This window comes from Arachis ipaensis, chromosome B1 (assembly GCF_059453495.1).
Source record: "Arachis ipaensis isolate K30076 ecotype BB chromosome B1, ASM5945349v1, whole genome shotgun sequence".
Lineage (NCBI taxonomy): Eukaryota > Viridiplantae > Streptophyta > Magnoliopsida > Fabales > Fabaceae > Arachis > Arachis ipaensis.
Genome location: NC_142436.1, coordinates 124,055,027 through 124,082,767, shown reverse-complemented (window position 1 = coordinate 124,082,767; position 27,741 = coordinate 124,055,027). Strand labels below are relative to the sequence as shown.

General features: G+C 38.3%; 2 non-coding genes across 2 annotated transcripts; both read right to left on the bottom strand.

Annotated features, from left to right (window-relative positions):
* Positions 1-4,812: 4,812 nt before the first annotated feature.
* LOC148578228 (small nucleolar RNA R71) lies at positions 4,813-4,921 on the bottom strand. Its single transcript, XR_015903940.1, has one exon. It is a non-coding gene; the product is annotated as a small nucleolar RNA R71 (small nucleolar RNA).
* Positions 4,922-10,733: 5,812 nt separating this feature from the next.
* LOC148578227 (small nucleolar RNA R71) lies at positions 10,734-10,840 on the bottom strand. Its single transcript, XR_015903491.1, has one exon. It is a non-coding gene; the product is annotated as a small nucleolar RNA R71 (small nucleolar RNA).
* Positions 10,841-27,741: the final 16,901 nt, after the last annotated feature.

Genomic DNA, 27,741 nt, shown 5'->3' with positions numbered 1-27,741 from the left:
CAAATCTTCTCTTACACTTTTCGCCCCAAACTCATTCATTCCTCCCTCTCTACTACACATGTAGTACCACCCCTCACCCAAAATTAGCCTCTCATGAAAAAAGAAAACATTGGCAATAAAGAGGTATCTAAAATCATCAAGCTTTTTGAACGACGACAAGGTTGCACAAAATACCAATTTCAATACTGATGACTGTATTAAGCATTGTGATCAAGTCAGTTGAGAAGCATGTGCATTGCTGTAAAGTCAATTCAGTTAGAATCAGTTACAAGTTTCAGCTGCAAGTTTCAGTTAGTTAGTTACTAGCTTCCAGAAGTTTCAGTTAGTTATCAATTCAGCTGTATTATCTCTCAGCTATAAATAGCTAAAGTCTACTTGTAATTCACACTTTTCTTATTCACTTTCACTCTGCTCAATAACAGAACTCTCCATTCTTTTCTCAAATCTCATTCTCATCCCTTCTCTCCATTTTCATCATGCTTCTCTACTAAGCTCAATTCTGTTCTTATCTTCTGTGTGCCTAAGGCACTTATACCTTCATGGTATCAAATTTTTTGGTACCATAGCTTCTGCAAACAATCAGATCTGGATCTTTGGCTGAAGATCGATAAAAAACTATGGCTCAGAATTTCGTTGCAACTCCTATTTCCATAAAATTAGATGAAAACAATTACCTGTAGTGGAAGGATAAAGCAGAGTCAACAATTGAAGAAAATGATATGTTGAGTCATCTCACTGGAGAGGAAATTCTTTCGATTTTTCTTCCAAATGGAGCAGTAAATCCAGAGTTTCAAAAGTGGAAAAGGCAAGATGATCTTCTGAAATCCTGGTTGCTAGCTTCAATATAGAATCCCTTCACCACAAGAATGGTTGGATGTAAGCTTATTCATCAAATCTAAAAAAGGCTGGAGGATCACTTCTCATCCTAAATCAAGGCCAAGGTAATGCAGTTGAAGAACAAACTAAGCACAATTCAGATAGGCAATTCGGTCATTGAATATGTCTTGTCAATAAAGAGCACTATGGATGCACTAGTCTCAGTAGGTGAATCAATGAAAGAAAGCGATCATGTCAATGCAATACTACATGGTCTAACTGAATAATATGGAAATGTGATGAGCTCAGTCCTGGCAAGATCAACCAGCATAACAGTGGGAGAATTAGAAGCACTATTACTCGCTCATGAAAGTATGCTAGCAAGATTCAGAAAATTTGAATCTTTTGTACAAGAAAATATAGCTCAACATTCACAATATTCACAGATTCAACAAAATCAATTTTATTCTCAAAGTCAGCAACAAGAGGAAACTATAGAGACAACTTTTGTAGCAGACCTGGAAGAACATTTAAGGGAAGCAGCAGAGGTGCACATGATATAGAGCGAATGACTCAAGATATAGGAAGATTCATAGATACAGGAAGATTACACTAGATGGTGATTATGGTAGAGGACAGTATGGTCGAAGAAAAGTGATGCAAGGTGGAAGGCCACAATTCCAAGTTTGTGATAGGGTTGGACATATAGTAAAATTCTGTTGGTATAGATATGATAAGGAACAATATGAAGACATGAATGGAAGTAGCAATCAAATCACTCAGCCAAAGACAAACTACAGTAATGTCTTAGCAACTCCCTCCACTGTTCAAGATCCAAACTGGTATTCTGACTCTAGAGCCACACACCATATTACTCATGATGCACAAAATCTCATGGAGAAAGAGGCATACACTGGAGATGAACAAGTTGCCATAGGAGATGGTTCAAGTTTGCATATTCATCATGTTGGTAAAATGTGTTTTAAAACTGATTTGAGCTCAAGATTACTTACCTTAAATAAGTTGCTTCATGTGCTTAAAATCACAAAGAATCTGATGAGTGTGCATCAATTCTGTTGTGATAATAGAGTTTTGTTTGAATTCTATTTTAACAAATGCTGCATCAAATAACAAAAAATTAGAGAACTATTACTCCAAGGAAGTGTTGACAAAGGCCTGTATAGATTTGGGGACATCACTGCTGCACATACACCTTTTGCTTACACATCCTCATTATCACAGTCTAATTCTTTTCTGATTTGGCATGCAAGATTAGGGCATCCAAATTATAATGTAGTGTCAAAAGTACTCAAAACTTGAAATCTTTCTATTTCACCTAATAAAGAAACTTGTGAAGCATGCCGTGTTGAAAAATCACATCAATTACCCTTTTCTCTTTCACAAACTGTATACAATTCACCTTTAGATCTTATCTACTCAGACATTTGGGGACCTGCACCCTAGGCTGATAACAGTGGAAACTGGTATTATGTGCATTTTATTGATGCTTTTTCAAAATTCACTTGGCTTTACCTTAATAAATCTAGAGCTCAACTAAAATCAGTTTTTAATCACTTCCAACAAATGGTTAAATTGAAATTAAACACAAAATTAAAAATGTTACAATCTGACAACGCTGCTGAATATGTTAGTGATGCATGAGCATCTTTCATATCTTTTCCTAGTGAATTTGCATTTAAATTTTTAAGTTTAATCAAGAATTAATTATCTTTTAGCCACTATCAACGCTACTTTGAGTGTGTGCAATTCTGTTTATTTCAGATAGCATTTTGAACAAATTTGGCAGAATTTGCGTGAAGAAACAAAGTTTCAGAAGAACCAGGAGGTGGCGCCAAACTTGGAGGATCCAAGTTTGGCGCCAGGAGTGTTGCAAGTCCTCATTGTGTTCGGCCTCAACGGCGCCAAACTTGGGCCCCAAGTTTGGCGCCACACTCACAGACTCCAGGAAGTATAGGGCGTTCATTTGAAGCCAAACTTGAGATACCTCAAGTTTGGCGCCAGCTAAGGAGAACAATGAAGAATTGCTTGCTACCTCAACATCTCTAAGTTTGGCGCCAACCATGATAAAAAGCATAGTAGTCCCCACGCTGAAAAGAAGAGCACGGATTGATTATTATTATTATTATTATTTATTAATTTTTTATTAAACTTTATTTTATTTAAAAATAGAAAAAGATATTATTTAGTTTTAGAAAATATATTTTTACATTAATTAGGATTAGATATAAAAGGAAAAAGAATCAGCCCTTCGGGTGCTTCTCTTCTCTTCTACCTCATTCCGCACTTTACAGTTTTTCGGAATCCTAGTTTTTCTCTCTAAACCATGAGCAACTAAACCTCCACTATTAAGGTTAGGAGCTCTGTCTATTGTATGGATTGATACTATTATTTTTCTATTTTAATTCATGTACTGATTTCTATTTCAAGAATTGTTTTTGTTCTTTATCTTATGAATCTGGGTGGAACGGAAGCACGACCCTTGTTCTAATTGAGTTCTTGTATAACTTGGAAAAGCTCTTTACTTGAACAACAGCTTGAAAATAATTTCTCCTAAATTTCTAATTATCTGGACTTAACAGGATACGTGACATATAATCCTCTTATATTTGAGTAATTAGGATTTCTGTGGCATATAAACTAGAATTGAACTTCACCCTCTAATTAGAATAAAGTGACCAAGGAATTGGCGGTTGATGAAGGTTAGAGGAGACTAAAAAGGTCTAAGGAATTAGGGTTTAGTCACATATAGTTTGCCATGAATTAAATCTTGCATGATTAAAATAGTTAGTAAGAAAAGTTAATCCGGAAGATAGACATCTCTGAAGCCTTAACTGTTTTCTCCATATATTATTCACATCAATTTACTACTTGTTTTTTTATTCTCTGATTTACTGTTTGATGCTATTGAACTCTCAACACTCTTTTCTATTTGTCTAACTAAGTAAATCATTCAATCATCATTGTTTAGTCCATCAATCCTCATGGGATCAACCCTCACTCACCTGAGGTATTACTTGGTTCGACCCAGTGTACTTGCTGGTTAGTTTGTGGGTTATAAATTCCACACCAAGTTTTTGGCGCCGTTGCCGGGAATTGACTATGATTGACAACTGTTTGTTGTTTGATTGCTTAGATTAGGCATTTTAGTTTTAATTTTATTTAGTTCTATCTTATAATTTTCGAAAATTAGCACTATTGTTTCTCCTTAATTTCTGAAATTAAATTTAGTGTTACCTAGTTAATTTTATTTTGATTTTTTTCGTTTAATTTTCTTACTGAATTTCGAAATTCTTAGCTTGATTTTGGTCATTATTTTCGAAAATTTTAGCCTTAATTAGTAAGTAATTTTATTTTTTTCTTTACACAGGTTACCTCACAAGGAATTCTCTACACTCTGATGCAGAGAATCCTATTTTTCTTGTCTTCTGTTTGTTTATGAGCAGGAACAGGGACAAGGAACCTCTTATAGATTTTGATCCTGAACCTGAAAGGAATTTGAGGCGGCACTTGCAACAAGCTAGACTTTACAAAGCTACAGAGTCTACTATGGATCATAATCATGCTGCTAATGCCAATGTGGCAAATCCAATTGAGAATAAGCCACCTAGAAGAGTGCTTGGCTCATATACTGCCCCCAATGCAGACCTTTATGGAAAAAGTATTGTGGTGCCTCCCATAGCTGCAAACAACTTTGAATTGAAGCCACAGCTGGTCACTCTTCTGCAACAAAATTGCCAGTATCATGGACTTCCTCATAAAGACCCAAATCCGTTTATTTCTAATTTTTTGCAGATTTGTGATACTGTGAAGACTAACAGAGTGAATCCTGAAGTATACAAACTCATGCTCTTCCCATCTACTGTGAGGGACAGAGCAAAGCTGTGGTTAAATTCTCAACCCAAGGAGAGTCCGGATACTTGGGATAAGGTGGTCACTGGATTTCTGACTAAATTTTTTCCACCACAAAAGCTGACTAAGTTGAGGGTGGAGGTTCAAACCTTCAGGCAGAAAGATGGTGAAACCCTTTATGAAGTCTGGGAGAGATTTAAGCTACTGACCAGGCAATGCCCTCCGGACATGTTTTCTAAATGGACTCAGCTGGATATCTTTTATAAGGGCTTATGTGAAATGTCCAAAATATGTTTAGATAATTCTGCAGGTGGTTCATTGCACATGAAGAAGACACCAGAGGAGACTACTGAGCTTATTGAGTTGGTTGCTAGCAACCAATATTTATACTCATCTAATAGGAATCTTGTGAACTCTAGGACCTCTAAGAAGAAAAGTGTCATGGAAGTAGAAGCTTTTGATGCTCTTCTTGCTTAGAAAAAAATTTTGTCTCAGCAAATGAATTTAATTACTCAACAATTGAGTGGGATGCAGATTTTAGCTATCAACACTTAGAATGCACCTCAAGAGGCCCCTTATGACATAACAGGTAGCTCTATGCAAGGTGAGAATTATGATTATGCTTAATTTTCTACTGAACAGGTTAATTACATGGGGAATGCTCCTAGGAACCCTAATAATGATCCATACTCTAAGACCTATAATCAGGGGTAGAGAAATTATCCAAATTTCGGGTGGAGAGAGCAACCTCAGAGATTACAAAATTTTAACAGTAATTCTCAAGGCGGTTTCAACAGAATAATAACAACAACTGCCAGTTTCAGTCTCACCAACAATAACCACCTCAGCAGGCAAATTCTCAGCCCCAGAAGAACACTGATTGGGAATCACTACTGAATAATTTTATGTAGGAAACTAGAGCTTCCATAAAAAACTTGGAGGTGCAAGTAGGCCAGTTGAGCAAGCAAATACCTGAGAGGCCTCCAAGTACATTTTCTGGTGATACAGTGGTGAACCCAAGAGAAGATTGTAAGACTATTCAATTGAGAAGTGGTATAGTGACTGGTTCTGAGACTAAGGTCAATGAGGAGCTAGTTGAAAAAGAAGCTCCAGAGGAGAAGACAGAAAAGGCTGAGCACGTTCCTCCTAGGCGTGCAGACAACCCATTCCCAGTCTCTCTTGACACTCATCCTACATTTCCAAAGGCTCCTGAGTAAAGGCCTAAAATGCCATATCCTCAGAGACTTCATAAGACTTCCAAGGACAAGCAATTCTCTAGATTTTTAGAAGTTTTCAAGAAGCTGTAGATCAACATTCCTTTTGCAGAGACTCTTGAGCAAATGCCTCTCTATGCTAAATTCATGAAAGAACTATTGACTAACAAGAGGAATTGGAAGGAACAAGAGACAGTGGTATTGACTAAGGAATGTAGTGCTATTATTCAACATAACTTTCCTGAGAAAATGCAGGATCTAGGGAGCTTTGTAATTCCTTGCACCATTGGAGCTGTCACTATTTAGAGGGCTTTGTGTGATCTTGGAGCCAGCATCAATCTCATGCTACTTTCAGTTATGAAAAAGCTCCAAACTGAGGAAGTAAAACCTACTCGTATTTCTCTTCAACTTGCTGATCTTTCTATTAAATTTCATGTGGGGGTTGTTGAGGATTTACTTGTGAAAGTAGGGCCATTTATTTTTTTTTTCTAATTTTGTTATATTAGACATGGAAGAGGATAAAAAGTCCTCTATTATTCTTGGTAGACCCTTTTTAGCTACAGGGAGAGCTCTGATTGATGTGTAAAAGGGTGAATTAACCCTGGGGGTCAATGAAGAACAGGTCATTCTTAATGTATTTGAAGCCCTCAAACACCCCAATGATTCTGAAGGGTTGATGAGCGGATAATTTATACCCTTTTTGGCATTGTTTTTACATAGTTTTTAGTATATTTTAGTTACTTTTTATTATATTTTTATTAGTTTTTATTCAAAAATCACATTTCTGGACTTTACTATGAGTTTGTGTATTTTTCTGTGATTTCAGGTATTTTCTGGCTGAAATTGAGGGACATGAGCAAAAATCTTATTCAGAGGCTGAAAAAGGACTGCAGATGCTGTTGGATTCTGACCTCCCTGCACTCGAAGTGGATTTTCTGGATCTACAAAAGCCCAATTAGCACGCTCTCAATTGCGATGGAAAGTAGACATCCTTGGCTTTCCAGAAATATATAATAGTTCATACTTTTCCCGAGATTTGATGGCCCAAACTGGCGTTCAAAGTCAGCCTAAAATATCTTGGCGTAAAACGCTCAAACTGGCACCAGAATTGGAGTTAAACGCCCAAACTGGCACCAAAGCTGGCGTTTAACTCCAGGAATAGCCTAAGCACGAAAAATCTTCAATGCTCAGCCCAAACACACACCAAGTGGGCCCCGGAAGTGGATTTTTGCACTATCTGCACTTAGTTACTCATTTTCTGTAACCCTAGGTTACTAGTTTAGTATAAAAACTACTTTTAGTGATTTATTTTATGAGTTTTTGATCATCTAGCTTATGCCATTGTACACGTTTGGAGGCTGGCCTCATGGCCATGCCTAGACCTTTTTCACTTATGTATTTTCAATGGTGGAGTTTCTACACACCATAGATTAAGGTGTGGAGCTTTGCTGTTCTTCATGAATTAATGCAACTACTACTATTTTTCTATTCAATTCACGCCTACTTCTTCTCCAAGATATACTCTCGTACTTAATTCAGTTAAGTCAGAATGAAGGATGACCCATGATAATCACCCAATCTTCATTACTCGCTTAGCCAAGATCTGCGTGCCTGACAACCACAAAGCGGTCTACATGATGTTCAACGTAGTCATTGGACGACAGCCAGAGTATATTCTCTTGGATATCAAATACACGGACCGAGTCCGTGAGGTTAGTATCTTCATGGTATAGGCTAGAATCATTGGCAGCATTCCTGGGATCCGGAAAGTCTAAACCTTGTCTGTGGTATTCCGAGTAGGATCCGGGAAGGGATGACTGTAAAGAGCTTCAAACCTGCGAATGTTGGGCGCAAGTGATAGTGTGCAAAAGGATCAATGGATCCTATTCCGACGCTAGCGGGAACCGACAGATGATTAGCCATGCGGTAGCTGTACCTGGTATTTTTCATCCGAGACGAGCAATCCGACAGTTGATTAGCCATGCAGAAACCGTAGAGGACCATTTTCACTGAGAGGATCTTACAGCTTGCCATGGAAGGAAGTAACGCATGGTTGGAAGAAGGCAATAGGAAAGCAGAAGTTCAGAAGCAACAAAGCATCTCCAGACGCTTATCTGAAACTCCCACCAATGAATTACATAAGTAACTTTATTTTATTTTATGTTTTTTTTATCTTTTAATTAGCAAAACATCATAACCATTTGAATCCGCCTGACTAAGATTTACAAGGATGATCATAGCTTGCTTCAAGCCGACAATCTCCGTGGGATCGACCCTTACTCACGTAAGGTTTATTACTTGGACGACCCAGTGCACTTGCTGGTCAGTTACACGGAGTTGTGAGAAAAGTGTGAGAACACGATTCCCTGTACCAAGTTTTTGGCGCTGTTTTCGGGGATTGTTCGAGTTTGGACAACTGACGGTTCATCTTGTTGCTCAGATTAGGTAATTTTATTTTATTTTTGAAAAATTCAAAATATATATATGTATATATATATATATATATATATATATATATATATATTATTTTGTTCTTCAGAATTTTTAAGAATGATTTCTAGAGTTTCATCATGATCTGTTGAAACTTGGCTGGCTGTCAAGCCATGTCTAATCTTTTGGACCGAGGTTTTCACTTATCATTGCAGGAGCCTTTTGATTCCCATCAATTTGGCTATTGTATGTAATGCTCTGCTGAAGCTTGGATGGCCATTTGGCCATGTCTAATCTTTTGGACCGAAGCTTTCACATAAAGCTTGGCTGGCTATTAAGCCATGTCTAAATTTTTGGACCGAAACTTTAGACTAACATTGCATGATTCCTGAAATTCTTATTAAAAATTTTGAATCTATTTATTTTCTTTTCCAAAATAATTTTTGAAAAATAAAAAATATTAATAAAACAAAAAAAAAACAAAAATGTTGTGTTTCTTGTTTGAGTCTTATGTCAAATTTTAAATTTGGTGTCAATTGCATCTTTCTAGTTGTTCTTTAAATTTTTGAAATTCATGCATTGTGTTCTTCATGATCTTCAAGTTGTTCTTAATGATACTCCTTGTTTGATCTTTAATTTTTCTTATTTGTGTCTTTTCTTATTTTTCATATGCATTCTTGAATTATTAGTGTCTACAGAATAAAATTTTTTTAAGTTTGGTGTCTTGCATGTCTTTCTTTTCTTAAAAATTTTCAAAAATAAGTTCTTGATGTTCATCTTGATCTTCAAAGTGTTCTTGGTGTTCATCTTGACATTCAAAGTGTTCTTGCATGCATTTTTTGTTTTGATCTTAAATTTTCATGTTTTGAGTCTTTTTGTTGTTTTCTCTCTCCTTATTAAAAATTCAAAAATAAAAAATAATATCTTTCCCTTGTTTTACTAATAAATTTCAAAATTTTGGTTTGATTTGGTCAAAATTTTTAAAAATTTAGTTGTTTCTTGTTAGTCAAGTCAATATTTCAAATTAAAAATTCTATCTTTTTCAAAATCAAATCTTTTCTCATTTTTTTCATGTATTTCGAAAATTTTAAAATTGATTTTCAAAATCTTTTTCTTATTTTATTTCATATTTTCGAATATATCACTAACAATTAATATTTTGATTCAAAAATTTCAAGTTGTTACTTGCCTATTAAGAAAGGTTCAATCTTTAAATCCTAGAATCATATCTTTTAGTTTCTTGTTAGTCAAGTAATCAACTTTAATTTCAAAAATCAAATCTTTTTAATTTCCAATTCAAATCTTTTTCAAAATAAATTTCAATCATATCTTTTTCAAAATTGAATTTCAACTTCCTTTTCTAACTTCTTATCTTTTCAAAATTGATTTTCAAATCTTTTTCAATTAACTACTTGACTTTTTGTTTGATTTTAAAAGTTTCCTATTTCAATCATCTCTTTTTCAAAATCACCTAACTACTTTTCTCTCTCCAATTTTCGAAAATCACTAACCACTTTTTCAAAAATCTTTTTAATTAATTAATTTATTTAGTTTTCAAATTTTATTTTATTTCTTCTCTTAATTTTCGAATTCTAATTAATTAATTAAATAAAAATAAAAATATTTTTCTTCTCCCTTTTTTTAAATTTGAATTTCTTCTCTCTCTCATCTTTTTCTATATATTTATTTATTTTCTAACACCTCTCTTCTTCTTAAAAATTTGAACCATCTCCCTCTCTCTGTGTTCGAATTCTTCTTCTTCTTCCATCTTCATTCTACTCTTCTATTTCTCTACTCACATAAAGGAATCTCTATACTGTGACATAGAGGATTCCTATTCTTTTCTGTTCTCTTTTTTTTCATATGAGCAGGAGCAAGGATAAGAACATTCTTGTTGAAGCTGATCCGGAACCTGAAAGGACTCTAAAGAGGAAGCTAAGAGAAGCTAAAGTACAACACTCTGGAGAGGACCTGACAGAATTTTTCGAAAAAGAAGAAGAGATGGCCAAAACCAATAACAATAGTGGAGATGCAAGGAAGATGCTTGGTAACTTTATTGCACCCTCTTCTGACTTCTGTGGAAGAAGCATCTCAATTCCTGCGATTGGAGCAAACAACTTTGAGCTTAAGCCTCAATTAGTTTCTCTAATGCAGCAGAATTGCAAGTTTCATGGACTTTCATTGGAAGATCCTCATCAGTTCTTAGCTGAATTCTTGCAAATCTGTGACACTGTTAAGACCAATGGGGTCAATCCTGAGGTCTACAAACTTATGCTTTTCTCCTTTGCTGTAAGAGACAGAGCTAGGACATGGTTGGACTCACAACCTAAAGATAGCCTGAACTCTTGGGAAAAGTTGGTCAATGCTTTCTTGGCCAAATTCTTTCCACCTCAAAAGTTGAGCAAGCTTAGAGTAGAAGTCCAAACCTTCAGACAGAAGGAAGGTGAATCCCTCTATGAAGCTTGGGAAAGATACAAGCAATTGATCATAAGGTGTCCTTCTGATATGTTTTCAGAATAGAGCATCATATGTATATTTTATGATGGTCTGCCTGAATTGTCCAAGATGTCATTGGATCACTCTGCTGGAGGATCTCTTCATCTGAAGAAGACGCCTGCAGAAGCCCAGAAACTCATTGAAATGGTTGCAAATAACCAATTCATGTACACTTCTGAAAGAAATCCTGTGAATAATGGGACAACTCAGAAGAAAGAAGTTCTTAAGATTGACACTCTGAATGCCATATTGGCTCAGAACAAAATATTGACTCAGCAAGTCAATATGATTTCTCAATATCTGACTGGAATGCAAGCTGCATCCAGCAGTACTAAAGAAGCTTCATCTAAAGGAGAAGCTTATGACCCTGAGAATCCTGCAATGGAAGAGACGAATTACATGGGAGAATCCTATGGAAACACCTATAATCCTTCATGGAGGAATCATCCTAATTTCTCATGGAAGGATCAGTAGAAGCCTAATCAAGGTTTCAATAATAATAATGGTGGAAGAAATAGGTTTGACAATAGCAAGCCTTTCCCATCATCTTCTGAACAATAGATAGAGAATTCTAAGCAGAGCCACTCTGACTTAGCAACCATAGTCTCTGATCTATCTAAGACCACTCTTAGTTTCATGACTGAAACAAGGTCCTCCATAAGAAATTTGGAGGCACAAGTGGGTCAATTGAGTAAAAGAGTTACTGAAATCCCTCCTAGTACTCTCCCAAGCAATACAGAAGAGAATCCAAAGAGAGAGTGCAAGGCCATAACTATAACCAGAATGGCCGAACCTGGAGAGGAAGAAAAGGCAGTGATCTCCAATGAAGAAGACCTCAATGGACATTCACTGGCCACTAAGGAGATCCCTAATGAGGAACCAAAGGAATCTGAGACTCATATAGAGACCATAAAGATTCCACTGAACTTACTGTTTCCATTCATGAGCTCTGTTGACCATTCTTCCTCTGAAGAGGATGAAGATATTACTGAAGAGCAAGTTGCTCAACATCTAGGAGCAATCATGAAGCTGAATGCCAAGTTGTTTGATAATGAGACTTGGGAGGATGAACCTCCATTGCTCATTAATGAACTAAATACCCTGGCTCAACAGAAATTACCTCAGAAGAAACCGGATCCCGGAAAGTTCTTAATACCTTACACCATAGGCTCCATTACCTTTAAGAAGGCTCTGTGTGACCTTGAATCAAGTATAAACCTCATGCCACTCTCTGTAATGGAGAAACTAGGGATCTTTGAGGTAAAAGCTGCTAAAATCTCACTAGAGATGGCAGATAATTCAAGGAAATAAGCTTATGGACTTGTAGAGGATGTCTTAGTGAAGGTTGAAGACTTTTACATCCCTGCTGATTTCATAATCCTAGACACTAGGAAGGAAGATGATGAATCCATTATTCTTGGAAGACCCTTCCTAGCCACAGCAAGAGCTGTAATTGATGTGGACAGAGGAGAGTTAGTCCTTCAATTGAATGAGGACTAACTTGTGTTTAAAGCTCAAGGATCTTCTTCTATAACCATGGAGAGGAAGCATGAAAAGCTTCTCTCAATACAGAGTCAAACAGAGCCCCTATACTCAACTTCTAAGTTTGGTGTTGGGAGGCCACCATTAAGCTCTGAGTCTCTGTGAAGCTCTCTAAGAGCTTCACTGTCAAGCTATTGACATTAAAGAAGCGCTTGTTGGGAGGCAGCCCAATGTTATTTAATTATATTTATTTATCTTCCATTGTTATTTTATGTTTTCTTTAGGTTGATAATCATGTGAAGTCACAAAAACAAATGAAAAATCAAAAACAGAATGAAAAACAGCATAAAAAATAGAACACCCTGGAGGAAAAGGCTTACTGGCTTTTAAACGCCAGTAAGGATAGCAGAATGGGCGTCTAACGCCCAGCCTGGCAGCATTCTGGGCGTTAAACGCCAGAATGGGCAGCACTCTGGGCGTTTAATGCCAGAAAGGGCTGTCTGGCATCTGGCTGGTGTTAAACGCCAGAAATGGGCATCTGGTTGGCGTTTAACACCAGAATTGGGCAGCAGAGTGGTGTTTAACGCCAGGAAAGGTAGCAGAGTTGGCGTTAAATGCCAGAATTGGCACAGAATAGGCGTTTGAACGCCAAAATGGTACAGGGAGTAGATTTCCTTGACACCTCAGGATCTGTGGACCCCACAGGATCCCCACCTACCTCACCTCTTCTTCTCTCCTCTTAACACATTTCCATAACACTCTTCCCCAAATACCCTTGACCAATCCCATCAATACCTCTTTCCCAAATACCCTTCACCTATCAAATCTTACCCTCTTCTCCATAATCTCTTCACCACTCACATCCATCCATCATAAAACCCCACCTACCTCACCATTCAAATTCAAACCATTTCCCTCCCAAACCCATCCAACATGGGACAACTAAGGATGGAGCACCAAGAGCATTCTACCATCCTCCATGAAATTAGAGAAGACCAAAGAGCCATGAGGGAGGAGCAACAAAGGCAAGGAAGAGACATAGAGGAGCTCAAGCACTCCATAAGATCTTCAAGAGGAAGAACTAGCCGCCATCACTAAGGTGGACCCGTTCTTTAATTTCCTTGTTCTTATTTTTCTGTTTTTTCAAAAATTATGCTTTATGTTTTATCTATGTTTTTGTCTTTATTACATGATCATTAGTGTTTAGTGTCTATGTCTTAAAGCTATAAATGCCCTATGAATCCTTCACCTTTCTTAAATGAAAAATGTTTTCTGAAAAAGAAAAAGAAGTACATGAATTTCGAATTACATCTTGAAAATAATCTAATTATTTTGATGTGGTGGCAATACTTTTTATTTTCTAAATGAATGCTTGAACAATGCATATTTTTGAATTTGTTGTTTATAAATGTTAAAATTGTTGGCTCTTGAAAGAATAATGAAAAAAGAGAAATGTTATTGATAATCTGAAAAATCATGAAATTAATTCTTGAAGCAAGAAAAAGCAGTGAATAGACAAAGCTTGCGAAAAAAAAAGAAAAAAAATTGGCGAAAAAAATAAAAAATAAAACAAAAAAAGAAAGAAAGAAAAAAGGAAAAAGCAAGTAGAAAAAGCCAATAGCCCTTTAAACCAAAAGGCAAGGGTAAAATAAAAAGGATCCAAGACTTTGAGCATTAATGGATAGGAGGGCCCATAGGAATAAAATCCTGGCCTAAGCAGCTAAACCAAGCTGTCCCTAACCATGTGCTTGTGGCGTGAAAGTGTCAAGTGAAAAGCTTGAGACTGAGCGGTTAAAGTCATGGTCCAAAGCAAAAAGAGTGTGCTTAAGAGCTCTGGGCACCTCTAACTGGGGACTCTAGCAAAGCTGAGTCACAATCTGAAAAGGTTCACCCAGTTATATGTCTGTGGCATTTATGTATCCGGTGGTAATACTGGAAAACAAAATATTTAGGGTCACGGCCAAGACTAATAAAGTAGCTGTATTCAAGAATCATCATACTGAACTAGGAGAATCAATAACACTATCTGAATTCTAAGTTTCTATAGATGCCAATCATTCTGAACTTCAAAGGATAAAGTGAGATGCTAAAACTGTTCAGAACAAAAAAGGCTACAAGCCCCGCTCATCTAATTGGAAATGAGCTTCATTAATATTTGGAATTCATTGTATATTCTCTTCTTTTTATCCTATTTTATTTTTAGTTGCTTGGGGACAAGAAACAATTTAATTTTGGTGTTGTGATGAGCAGATAATTTATACCCTTTTTGGCATTATTTTTACATAGTTTTTAGTATGTTTTAGTTACTTTTTATTATATTTTTATTAGTTTTTATTCAAAAATCACATTTCTAGACTTTACTATGAGTTTGTGTGTTTTTCTGTGATTTTAGGTATTTTCTGGCTGAAATTGAGGGACCTGAGCAAAAATCTGATTCAGAGGCTGAAAAAGGACTGCAGATGCTATTGGATTCTGACCTCCCTACACTCGAAGTGGATTTTCTGGATCTACAAAAGCCCAATTAGCACGCTCTCAATTGCGATGGAAAGTAGACATCCTTGGCTTTCCAGAAATATATAATAGTTCATACTTTTCCCGAGATTTGATGGCCCAAACTGGCGTTCAAAGTCAGCCTAAAATATCTTGGCGTAAAACGCTCAAACTGGCACCAGAATTGGAGTTAAACGCCCAAACTGGCACCAAAGCTGGCGTTTAACTCCAGGAATAGCCTAAGCACGAAAAATCTTCAATGCTCAGCCCAAACACACACCAAGTGGGCCCCGGAAGTGGATTTTTGCACTATCTGCACTTAGTTACTCATTTTCTGTAACCCTAGGTTACTAGTTTAGTATAAAAACTACTTTTAGTGATTTATTTTATGAGTTTTTGATCATCTAGCTTATGCCATTGTACCCGTTTGGAGGCTAGCCTCACGGCCATGCCTAGACCTTTCTCACTTATGTATTTTCAACGGTGGAATTTCTACACACCATAGATTAAGGTGTGGAGCTCTGCTGTTCTTCATGAATTAATGCAACTACTACTGTTTTTCTATTCAATTCACGCCTACTTCTTTTCCAAGATATACTCTCGTACTTAATTTAGTTAAGTCAGAATGAAGGGATGACCCATGACAATCACCCAATCTTCGTTACTCACTTAGCCAAGATCCGCGTGCCTGACAACCACAAAGCGGTCTACATGATGTTCAACGTAGTCATTGGACGACAGCCGGAGTATATTCTCTTGGATATCTAATACACAGACCGAGTCCGTGAGATTAGTATCTTCGTGGTATAGGCTAGAATCATTGGCAGCATTCCTGGGATCCGGAAAGTCTAAACCTTGTCTGTGGTATTCCGAGTAGGATCCGGAAAGGGATGACTGTAAAGAGCTTCAAACCTACGAATGTTGGGCTCAAGTGACAGTGTGCAAAAGGATCAATGGATCCTATTCTGATGCTAGCGGGAACCGACAGATGATTAGTCATGCGGTAGCTGTACCTGAAATTTTTCATCCGAGACGAGCAATCCGACAGTTGATTAGCCGTGCAGAAACCGTAGAGGACCATTTTCACTGAGAGGATCTTACAGCTTGCCATGGAAGGAAGTAACGCATGGTTGGAAGAAGGCAATAGGAAAGCAGAAGTTCAGAAGCAACAAAGCACCTCCAGACGCTTATCTGAAACTCCCACCAATGAATTACATAAGTAACTTTATTTTATTTTATGTTTTATTTATCTTTTAATTAGCAAAACATCATAACCATTTGAATCCGCCTGACTGAGATTTACAAGGATGACCATAGCTTGCTTCAAGCCGACAATCTCCATGGGATCGACCCTTACTCACATAAGGTTTATTACTTGGACGACCCAGTGCACTTGCTGATCAGTTACACGGAGTTGTGAGAAAAGTGTGAGAACACGATTCCGTGTACCAAGGGTGTATGAGAGTTGATATTGTTGAACCAGTTGTTCAAGAGGTACTAGAAGCTGAGGTACTTGATGATGTTCTGGATCCTCCTTCTGAATATGAATTACTTGGGATTGATGATTCACCACCCCAGAAGAACCTGGTAAACACGCCTAAGGGGGAGGAAGAAGTCCCCAAGCTTGCGCTAAAGCCTTTACCCCCCTCCCTCTCTGAAATATGTGTTCTTAGGTGACAATGATTCATATCCAGTGATTATTAGCTCTTCTTTGAAACCTGGTGAAGAAAAGGCACTTATTACAGTGCTCAGGAGCCATAAAACAGCTCTTGGGTGGACCATTGGTGATTTAAAGGGATTAGTCCCACCAAGTGTATGCACAAAATCCCTCTTAAAGATGATGCTAAACCGGTTGTGCAACCACAAAGAAGACTCAATCCAACTATAAAAGAGGTGGTCCAAAAAGAGGTAATGAAACTATGGGAAGCCAGCATTATATACCCTATTTCTGATAGCCCTTAGGTGAGTCCTGTGCAGGTAGTTCCCAAGAAAGGAGGGATAACAGTGATCGAGAATGAAAAGAATGAGCTAATTCCTACAAGGACCATCATAGGATGGAGAATGTGTATAAACTACAGGAGGCTCAACACTGCTACAAGGAAGGATCACTTCCCCTTGCCTTTCATTGATCAGATACTTGAGAGGTTAGCTGGTCATGCTTTTTATTGTTTTCTAGATGGATATTCTGGATATAACCAAATTACAGTGGACCCTCAAGATCAAGAGAAGACGACATTCACATGTCCTTTTGGAGTATTTGCTTACAGAAAAATGCCATTTGGACTCTGTAATGCTCCAATAACTTTTCAGAGGTGTATGCTTTCAATTTTTTCTGATATGGTTGAAACGTTATTGAGGTATTTATGGATGATTTTTCTATTTTTGGTAATTCTTTTGAATCCTGCCTTAAGCACTTATCTCTGGTCTTGAAACAGTGTCAAGAATCAAACCTTGTTTTAAATTGAAAAAAATGTCATTTTATGGTTATAGAAGGTATTGTTCTTAGACACCGGATTTCAAGCAAAGGGATTGAGGTTGATAGAGCCAAGGTGGAGGTAATTTAAAAATTACCACCACCATTTAATGTTAAGGCAGTCAAGAGTTTCTTGGGTCATGTAGGATTTTACAGAAGATTTATAAAGGATTCTTCTAAAATTGATAAACCATTAAGCAACCTACTAGTTGCTGATGTTCCTTTTGTATTTGATACTGAATGTCTGCATGTTTTTGAAATTCTAAAAGCAAACCTTACCTCTGCTCCCATCATAGCTTCCCTTAACTGGGATTTGCCATTTGAATTAATGTGTGATGCTAGTGATTATGCTATAGGAACTATTTTAGGAAGAGGCATGGCAAGTTTATACATGTCATTTACTATGCTAGCCCTGTGTTAAATGATGCCCAGAAGAATTACACAACTACAGAAAAGGAATTATTAGCTATTGTGTATGCTATTGATAAGTTTAGGTCCTATTTGATTGGTTCTAAGGTTATTGTTTATACTGATCATGCTGCTTTGAAGTACCTTCTAACCAAACAGGATTATAAACCAAGATTAATCAGATGGGTGCTACTCCTCCAGGAGTTTGATATTGAGATCAAAGACAGGAAAGGGTCAGAAAATCAAGTAGCTGACCACCTTTCCAGAATTGAACTTGAAGCAGGAGTGCAACCACCCATAGCTGTGACTAAGACATTCCCGGATGAGCAACTTTTTGCCATTCAGCAGGCTCCATAGTTTATGGACATTGCAAATTACGAAGCCATGAATTTCATCCCAAAAGAGTACAGTAAACAAGTGAAGAAGTTACTGACTGATGCAGAGTACTACTTTTGGGAAGAACCATACTTTTTTAGAAGATGCTCTGATGGTATAATCCGGAGATGTGTCTCAGATAAGGAAACACAGCAGATTCTTTAGCACTATCATAGTTCTGATTATGGAGGCCACTTTGGTGGTGAGAGGATAGCTACAAAGGTTTTTCAGAGTAGTTTTTACTGGCCGAATCTCTTCTAGGATTCAGGAGCATTTGTGAAGAACAGTGACAGATGTGAAAGAGCTAAGACTCTCCCTGCCAACCATGAGATGCCACAGCAGGGGATTCTTGAGATTGAGTTGTTTGATGTGTGGGGTATTGACTTCATGGGACCTTTTCTACCCTCATATTCCAACAACTATATCTTAGTGATAGTTGATTATGTGTCCAAGTGGGTGGTGGAAGCTGTGGCTCTGCCTACCAATAATGATGCCAAAGTGGTGATGAGCTTTCTTCAGAGATATATTTTTAGCCAGTTTGGTGTCCCAAGGACACTCATTAGTTATGGTGGAAGTCACTTCTGTAACAAACAACTGGACTCACTTCTGCAGATGTGTGGAGTCTGTCATAAAGTGGCAGCCCCCTATCACCCTCAGACAAGTGGACAGGTTGAGGTCTGGTGTACGAATTGTAAATCACACTTTTCACAACTCGTACCACTAACCAGCAAGTGCACTGGGTCGTCCAAGTAATACCTTACGTGAGTAAGGGTCGAATCCCACGGAGATTGTTGGCTTGAAGCAATCTATAGTTATCTTGTAATTCTTAGTCAGGATATCAATTATAATTATCAGTTTGAATTGCGAAAAATAAAAGAGCATGAAATAAATACTTGTTATGCAGTAATGGAGAATATGTTGGAGTTTTGGAGATGCTTTGTCTTCTGAATCTCTGCTTTCCCCCTGTCTTCGTCTTCACGCACGCAAGGTTCCTCCTATGGCAAGCTATGTGTTGGTGGATCACCGTTGTCAATGGCTACCATCCGTCCTCTCAGTAAAAATGGTCCAGGTGCGCTGTCACCGCACGACTAATCATCTGTCGGTTCTCACTCATGCTGGAATAGGATCTATTGATCCTTTTGTGTCTGTCACTATGCCCAACCCTTGTGAGTTTGAAGCTCGTCACAGTCATTCAATCCCTGAATTCTACTCGGAATACCACAGACAAGATTTAGACTTTCCGGATTCTCAAGAGTGCTGCCAATGGATTCTAGCTTATACCACGAAGATTCTGATTAAGGAATCCAAGAGATACTCATTCAATCGAAGGTAGAACGGGAGTGGTTGTCAGACACGTGTTCATAGATTGAGAATGGTGATGAGTGTCACGGATCATCACATTCATCATATTGAAGTGCGAATGAACATCTTAGATAGAAACAAGCGTGTTTGAATAGAAAAGAGAAATAATTGCATTAATTCATCGAGACACAGCAGAGCCCCTCACCCCTAACAATGGAGTTTAGAGACTCATGCCATCAAAGAGTAAAAAGTTCAGATCTAAAATGTCATGAGATATAAAATAAATCTCTAAAATTTGTTTAAATACTAAACTAGTAACCTAGGTTTACAGAAAATGAGTAAACTAAGATAGATGGTGCAGAAATCCACTTCTGGGGCCCACTTGGTGTGTGCTGGGGCTGAGACTTAAGCTTTACACATGCCTAGGCTGTTTCTGGAGTTAAACGCCAGGTTGTAACCTGTTTCTGGCATTTAACTCCAATTTGTAACCTGTTTCTGGCGTTTAACTCCAATTTGTAACCTGTTTCTGGCGTTTAACGCCAGACTACAACATGGAACTGGCGTTGAACGCCAGTTTACGTCGTCTATCCTTGAGCAAAGTATGGACTATTATATATTACTGGAAAGCCCTGGATGTATACTTTTCAACGCAATCAAGAGCGTGCCAATTGAACTTCTGTAGCTCAAGAAAATCCATTCCGAGTGCAGGGAGGTCAGAATCCAACAGCATCAACAGTCTTTTTTCAGCCTGAATCAGATTTTTGCTCAGCTCCCTCAATTTCAGCCAGAAATTACCTGAAATCACAGAAAAACACACAAACTCATAGTAGAGTCCAGAAATATGAATTTTGCCTAGAACTAATGAAAAATATACTAAAAACTAACTAAAACATTCTAAAAACTACTTGAAATTAACCCCAAAAAGCGTATAAAATATCCGCTCATCACAACACCAAACTTAAACTATTTCTTGTCCCCAATCAACTAGACAAATAAAATAGAATACAAATAAGTTAAGAAGTAATAATATCTCAAAGTTTTTGAGTGAAGCTCAGATTCTAATTAGATGAGCGGGACTAGTAGCTTTTTGCTTCCGAATAGTTTTGGCATCTCACTTTATCCATTGAAGCTCAGAATGATTGGCATCTATAGGAACTTAGAATTCAGATAGTGTTATTAATTTTCCTAGTTCAGTATGTTGATTCTTGAATACAGCTACTTTATGAGTCTTGGCCGTGGCCCTAAGCACTTTGTTTTCCAATATTACCACCGGATACATAAATGCCACAAACACATAATTGGGTGAACCTTTTCAGATTGTGACTCAGGTTTGCTAAAGTCCCCAATTAGAGGTATCCAAGGTTCTTAAGCACACCCTTCGTTTTGCTTTGGACCTTGACTTTAACCGCTCAGTCTCAAGTTTTCACTTGACACCTTCACGCTACAAGCACATGGTTAGGGACAGCTTGGTTTAGCCGCTTAGGCCAGGATTTGATTCCTTTAGGCCCTCCTATCCACTGATGCTCAAAGCCTTGGATCCTTTTTATTACCCTTGCCTTTTGGTTTTAAGGGCTATTGGCTTTTTCTGCTTGCTTTTTCTCTTTTTTTTTCCTTTTATTTTCGCCATTTTTTTTCTGCAAGCTTTTGTATTCACTGCTTTTTCTTGCTTCAAGAATCAAATTTTTTTATGATTTTTCAGATTATCAAATAACATTTCTCCTTTTTCATCATTCTTTCAAGAGCCAACATATTTAACATTCATAAACATCAAATTCAAAAGATATATACACTGTTCAAGCATTCATTTAGAAGACAAAAAGCATTGCCACCACATGTAAATAATTAGAATTTTTCTTATTAAAAACTTGAAAAATATTGCCTCCTTATTCTAAAGAAAATCTGCTATTTTATTCATGTTTAATGATGATGAGAAAAATAAATTATAGCTTAATTGGAGATAAAATCAAAATATAGATACTAATTACTACTACTCATATATAACTTCTAAGGTAAAATTCAAATAAGAACAATTATCACAGAGTTAAGGCTAAGATTAGAACTCAACAACCTTGAATTTGGGAGGTGGATGCCTCTTTAGTCTGTGGAGTGCTTGGCCCTTCAAGAGATAATTTCTGACGCTTTAATTCCTTCAGTTCACGCCCTTGCTCTTCTTGTTCTCTAAGCAGTTTACAGAGCATGCTGTTTTGATTTTGCTGTTCTTCCTTCAGTTGATCCATAGCTTCTTGCAACTTGGTGACAGATGCTTCTAGGCGCTCCCAGTATTCAATTTGAGGGATTTCTGGGAGGAACTCCTGTGCTTTTCTCTTGATGGGGTCGTCCTGCACTTGTTGTCCTTCCGTAGACTTTTTGGTGATTGGTTGCTCAACTGAGATATACTTATCTACTCCCATTTTTATCCCAGCATCTTTACATAACAGAGAGACTAAGTTTGGATAGGCCAATTTGGCATCTTTGGAGTTCTTATTTGCAATTTGGTAAAGCTCACAAGCAATCAACTGATGAACTTCCACTTTTTTTTCCAGCATAATGCAATGAATCATCACTGCTCTTCTGATGGTGACCTCAGAGCGGTTGCTAGTGGGCAGAATAGAGCGCCCAATGAAGTCCAGCCAGCCTCTGGCGACTGGTTTGAGATCTCCTCTCTTGAGTTAGTTCGGGGTACCCTTTGTGTTGGTTGTCCACTTGGCTCCAGGGAGGCATATGTCCTCTAGGATTTTATCCAAGCCCAGGTTTGATCTCATCATTCTCCTATTGAAGGAGTCAGGGTCATCTTGCAGTTGAGGCAGCTTGAAGATCTCCCTTATTTTGTCAGGGTGGGTGTGAATAATCTTCCCTCTGACCAAAGTTCTATAGTCATAGAATGCGGTTCCAGCTATTCTCTGCCTGTCCTTCTGCCACAGATTAGCGTAAAATTTCTGAACCATGTTTCTTCCCACCTTTGTTTCAGGATTAGCTAAAACTTCCCAGCTCCTGTTTCGGATTTGCTCTTGGATCTCCGGATATTCATCTTCTTTCAGATCGAATTTAACTTCTGGGATCACTGATCTTAGACTCAATATTTTGAAAAAATGATCTGAATGTTCTTTGGTTATGAACTTCCCTTGATTCCAAAGTGGTTTTGGAATATTCTCTTTCTTGCCTCTTGAGTCGGTTTGTTTTCCCTTAGGAGCCAAGATCTTAGTGGGTATTGGTTTAGTGATCACGGATAAACACACCAAACTTAGAGGTTTTCTTGTCTTCAAGCAAAAGAAAGGAAAGGAGAGGGAAAGAGGGAGAGCCAAGCGCAACTTGTGGAGGAGAGGGGGAGAGGCCGAACCAAAATTTAAAGGGAAGGGGGGTGGGTTTCGAAAATTATTTGAAAAAAGATATGATAGAAAAAGTGATTTGGAAAAGATAAGTATGATAGGAAAAGATGTGATTTAAAATTGAAAAGATATGAAAGATATTTGAAAAAGATAAATCTGGATTTTGAAAAAGATGATGTGAATATTTGAAAAAGATATTAATGAGTTGAAAATATTTTAGAAGGAAAAGAAATAGATTTGTTTTGAAAAAAATTTGAAAATAATTTGAAGAGGAAAAATGGTTTATGAATTAAGATACATTTGATATCTTTTGAAAAAGGATTTGAAAAATTAGGATTTGTAACATGTTTGTACAAGAAATCATGAATTGAAACATAAAAAATGGAAAAAATTTGAATTGAGAACGAAATTGCCTACTCCCCACAATCCTGTCATTAAACACCCAACTGCTGTATGTTTTCGGCGTTTAACGCCCAGTTGGTGCTTGGTTTGTGTTGCTTCTAGCTGGCGTTAAACGCCAGAAACCCCTTTGTCACTAGGCGTTTTTCTGAGCACCCAGGATGCTGTAAATATGGCGTTAAATGCCCAGAAGCTGCTTCTTTCTGGCGTTTAACTCCCAGATGGCTATCTTTACTGGCGTTAAACGCCCAATAGATACTCCTTTTGGGCGTTTAACGCCCAATTGTGCCTCTTACTGGCGTTTTCTTGTCAGTGAGCTCCTTTTTCCTATTTTGTGCTCTGAATTCTTCTGGAACCCTGTGGACTTATGCAATTGATTCTTTACCTTGTTAATATTAAGCTCATATATTTCAAAAATAAATAAAATGAAGAATAAAATAAAATAAAATAACAGAAAAAGTTTTGCTAATGGCTGGGTTGCCTCCCAGCAAGCGCTTCTTTATTGTCTTTAGCTGGACCTTGCTGAGCTTTTAATCTAGCCTCAGCCTTGAGCACTCTTGCTCAACATTGCCTTCAAGATAGTGCTTGATTCTCTGTCCATTAACAATGAACTTCTTATCAGAATCAATGTCTTGAAGCTCCACAATCCACATAACCATATGGTGATACACTTGTAATCACATATGGTCCCCTCCACCGGGATTTCAGTTTCCCGGGGAATAGCCTGAGCCTAGAGTTAAACAACAGAACCTTTTGTCCTGGTTCAATGACTCTAGATGACAGCTTTCTATCATACCACCTTTTTTATTTCTCTTTATAAAGCTTGGCATTTTCGAAAGCAGTGAATCTGAATTCCTCTAGCTCATTCAGTGGAGCAATCTTTTTTCTCCAGCTAATTTGGCATCAAAGTTTAGGAATCTGGTTGCCCAGTAGGCCTTATGTTCCAGTTTCACGGGCAGATGACAGGCCTTACCATACACAAGTTGGTATGGAGAGGTCCCTATAGGAGTCTTGAATGCTGTTTTGTAAGCCCACAGAGCATCATCCAAGCTTCATGCCCAATCCTTTCTACGGGTACTTACAGTCCGTTCCAAAATTCTTTTTAGTTCTCTGTTAGAAACTTCAGCTTGCCCATTTATCTGTGGATGATATGGAGTCGCCACCTTGTGGCGAATCCCATACTGGACCATGGCAGAGTAAAGCTGTTTGTTGCAGAAGTGAGTGCCCCCATCACTGATTAATACTCTAGGGACACCAAACCTGCTGAAGATATGTTTCTGGAGGAACTTCAGCACTTTTTTAGTATCATTGGTGGGTGTGACAACGGCCTCTACCCATTTTGATACATAGTCGACCACCACCAGAATATAAGTGTTTGAGTATGATGGTGGGAAAGGTCCCATGAAGTCAATTTTCCATACATCAAACAACTCAATCTCCAAGATTCCCTGTTGAGGCATGGCGTAACCATGAGGCAGATTACCAGTTCTTTGGCAACTGTGACAGTTACTACAAACTCTCGGGAATCCCTATAGAGTGTAGGCCAGTAGAAGCCACATTGGAGGACCTTGGTGGCTGTTCGCTCACCTCCGAAATGGCCTCCATATTGTGATCCATGGCAATGCCATAAGATCTTCTGTGCTTCTTCTCTAGGCAAACACCTACGTATTATTCTGTCTGCACATCTCTTAAAGAGATAGGTTCATCCCACAAGTAGTACTTTGCATCAGTAATTAATTTTTTCTTTTGTTGCCTGCTATACTCCTTGGGTATGAACCTTGCAGCTTTATAGTTTGCAATGTCTGCAAACCATGGTATTTCCTGAATGGCAAACAAATGCTCATCCGGAAAGGTCTTAGAGATCTCAATAGAGGGGGGGGGGAACTCCCCTTCTACTGGTTCTATCCGGGACAGATGATCAGCCACTTGGTTCTCTGTCCCTTTTCTGTCTCTTATTTCTATATCAAACTCTTGCAGAAGCAACACCCATCTTATGAGCCTGGGTTTTGAATCCTGCTTTGTGAGTAGATATTTAAGAGCAGCATGGTCAGTGTACACAATCACTTTTCATCCTACTAAGTATGATCTAAACTTGTCAATGGCATAAACCACTGCAAGCAATTCTTTTTCTATGGTTGTGTAATTTTTCTGGGCATCACTTAAAACACGGCTTGCATAATAAATGACATGCAGAAGCTTGTCATGCCTCTGCCCCAGTACTGCACCAATGGTGTGGTCACTGGCATCACACATTAGTTCAAATGGTAAAGTCCAGTCTGGTGCAGAAATAACTGGTGCTGTGACCAGCTTAGCTTTCAGAGTCTCAAACGCCTGCAGACACTCTGTGTCAAACATAAATGGCATGTCAGCAGCTAGCAGATTGCTCAGGGGTTTTGCAATTTTTGAAAAATCCTTTATAAACCTCCTGTAGAATCCTGCATGCCCCAGAAAGCTTTTGATTGCCTTAACATTAGCAGGTGGTGGTAATTTTTCAATTACTTTCACTTTAGCTTGATCCACCTCTATTCCCTTGTTTGAAATTTTATGCCCAAGGAGAATTCCTTCAGTCACCATAAAGTGACATTTTTTCCAGTTTAAAACTAGGTTGGTCTCTTGGCATCTTTTCAGACAAGTACTAAATGGTCAAGGCAGGAGCTGAATGAGTCTCCAAATACTGAAAAGTCATCCATAAAGACTTCCAGAAACTTCTCAACCATATCAGAGAAGATAGAAAGCATGCACCTCTGAAAGGTTGCAGGTGCATTACACAGACCAAAAGGCATTCTTCTGTAAGCAAATACTCCAGAAGGACATGTGAATGCTGTTTTCTCTTGGTCCTGAGAGTCTACTGTAACTTTGATGTAACCTGAATAGCTATCCAAAAAGCAGTAATATTCATGACCTGCTAGTCTCTCTAGCATTTGGTCTACGAATGGTAAAGGAAAATGATCCTTTCTGGTGGCTGTGTTGAGCCTTCTGTAGTCAATACACATGCGCCACCCTGTAACTGTTCTTGTAGGAACCAGTTCATTTTTTTCATTATGAACCACTGTCATGCCTCCCTTCTTGGGAACAACTTGAACAAGGCTCACCCAGGAGCTATCAGAAATAGGATAAATAATCCCAGCCTCCAGTAATTTGGTGACCTCTTTCTGCACCACTTCCTTCATGGCTGGATTTAGCCGCCTCTGTGGTTGAACCACTGGCTTAGCATCATCCTCCAATAGGATTTTGTGCATGCATCTAGCTGGGCTTATGCCCTTAAGGTCACTTATAGACCACCCAAGAGCTGTCTTGTGTGTCCTTAGCACTTGAATTAGTGCTTCCTCTTCAAGTGGGTTTAAAGCAGAGCTTATGATCACTGAAAAAGTGTCACCTTCTCCCAGAAATGCATATTTCAGGGATGGTGGTAATGGCTTGAGCTTGGGTTTAGGAGGTTTTTCCTCTTCTTGAGGAAATCTCAGAGGCTCTTTCAATTCCTCTGAACCCTCCAAATCAGGCTGAACATCTTTAAAGATGTCTTCCAGCTCTGATTCGAGACTCTCAGCCATGTTGACCTCCTCTACCAACGAGTCAATGAGATCAACTTTCATGCAGTCTTTTGGTGTGTCTGGATGCTGCATGGCCTTGACAGCATTCAACTTAAACTCATCCTCATTGACTCTCAGGGTTACTTCCCCCTTTTGGACATCAATGAGAGTTCGTCCAGTTGCTAGGAAAGGTCTTCCTAGAATGAGAGTAGCACTCTTGTGCTCCTCCTTTTCCAGCACTACAAAGTCAGTGGGAAAGGCGAATGGCCCAACCCTGACAATCATGTCCTCAATCACGCCTGATGGGTATTTAATGGAGCCATCAGCAAGTTGGAGACATATCCGGGTTGGTTTAACTTCTTCAGTTAAACCAAGCTTTCTGATAGTGGATGCAGGTATTAGGTTGATGCTTACCCCAAGATCACATAAAGCTGTCTTAGTGTAATTATCCTCTAATATGCATGGTATCAGAAAGCTCGCGGGATCTTTAAGCTTTTCTGGAAAGCTTTTTAGAATGACTGCACTGCATTCTTCAGTGAGGAGAACTCTTTCAGTTTCTCTCCAATCCTTCTTATGACTCAAGATCTCTTTCATGAACTTGGCATAAGAAGGTATTTGCTAAAGTGCCTCTGCAAATGGAATCTTTATTTCAAGAGTCCTGAGATAATCTGCAAAGCGAGCAAATTGCTTATCCTGCTCCTCTTGGCAGAGTTTTTGAGGATAAGGTATCTTGGCTTTATATTCCTCAACCTTAGTTGCTGCAGGTTTATTTCCTACAGAGGTGGTTGGAGAAGCCTTTTTAGAGGGGTTGTTATCAGCACTTGTGTATGTCTGATCCCTCACTGGCATTTGAATGCCAGGGTTAGAAGCTGGATTGGCATTGGACGCCAACTCCTTACTTGTTCCTGGCGTTTGAACGCCAGAACTGAGCTTCCATTGGGCGTTTGACACCAACTCCTTGCTTGTTTCTGGCATTTGAACGCCAGAGTTATTCCTCTCTGGGCTCTTACTGTCCTCAGAGGGATTTTGGATAGCAGTTTGTTCATTTCTTGGCTTCCTGCTGCCTTGAAGTGAGGTATTTAATGTTTTTCCACTTCTTAATTGAACTGCTTGGCACTCTTCTGTTATTT